The sequence below is a fragment of the Vombatus ursinus genome, unplaced genomic scaffold (assembly GCF_900497805.2).
Source record: "Vombatus ursinus unplaced genomic scaffold, bare-nosed wombat genome assembly UNPS02014926.1, whole genome shotgun sequence".
Taxonomy (NCBI): domain Eukaryota; kingdom Metazoa; phylum Chordata; class Mammalia; order Diprotodontia; family Vombatidae; genus Vombatus; species Vombatus ursinus.
In genome coordinates this window covers 620,032-621,187 of record NW_020954704.1, presented here as the reverse complement: position 1 = coordinate 621,187, position 1,156 = coordinate 620,032, and the positions used below count along the sequence as shown (strand labels likewise).

Genomic DNA, 1,156 nt, shown 5'->3' with positions numbered 1-1,156 from the left:
TCTCTCTCTCTCTCTCTCTCTCTCTCTCTCTCTCATATCCACATCCCTCCCCTCCCCAAACACTGACTGTCTCATTAGAGAGAGAAGACTAGTAGCAGATATTGAATCCAGCAGAATTCAAAAAGACTAAATCAGTAGGAGACAATACATTCATTTAGGAGCATAATGACATGCAAAAGACAAACAGATGCAGATCATTCTAGAGAAGACAGACAGTCTTTCTTTCATTCACAAGTAGAAATGGCTGCTTGCATAATAGAATATTGGCTAGGATTTCCCGGCCATAAAACACCAGGAGTTGTGAATTATCCTTTTGCCACAGATATATCCTATATGTGTGCCTCTCTATTATTGTACTTTGAGTTTGAGCCCATTTTTCTCATATATCTGTGCCTTTTATTTGTAGAAGAATGTGCCCCAGGAGCTAAGAGAAAAATTTTATACCAATTTTCCTCACTATGCCACCATGGTAAATGCCTTTGCTAAAAATAGTCTACTGGCTGATTGTTAGTAGGAAGCACATTGGTGGGGGTTTATGGATGATAGTACTAGAAACTTAGCCTCTCAGAGTCTGTCTAAGATCTTTGAGAGACCCCAATCTCTAACTGCAAGTTTGAGTTGGGAGAATAGTCCCTGAGAGCCACAGGAATAACTGGAGATGGAATATCATGTATGAGAATCAGCAAGTAGGCCAGTTTGGCTAAACTACAGAATATATGAAAAGCAATAATGTATAATAAGCCTAGGAACAAAGTAGGTTGATGCCAGATTGTGAAGGGTTTTTAATTCCAGAGGAGTTTGCATTTTACCTAAGAGTCAATAGGGAGCCACTAGCCCTTCCTGAGCAGGAGAGAGGTGGGGTTGGATCTCTGCTTTCGCAATGTCACTTTAGCAACTCATGGATGACAAAAAAGTTAGGAATACCCTCAAAAGAAATAGGGTATTTTGGAAATGAGGTAGGTTTTAGAAGAAAGATATTAACTTCTATTTTGGATATATTGAGGTTGAAATGCCTATGGGACATCTAGTTTAAAATGTCTAATAGAAAGCTGGTGATTTCCTGCCCAGGAAAGGGCAGGGTTGTTAGGCTCCTCTCTGGGAATTATCATCATAGAGATAAAAACTGAACCAATGGAAACTGGTAAGATTCCCCAAG

The 1,156-nt window shown here is 39.6% G+C and overlaps 1 long non-coding RNA gene across 1 annotated transcript in view; it reads left to right on the top strand.

The window, feature by feature from the left end:
• Positions 1-1,156, top strand: part of LOC114029366 — a 61,336-nt gene that overhangs the window by 51,688 nt on the left and 8,492 nt on the right. The gene's annotated exons all lie outside the window — the stretch shown is intronic.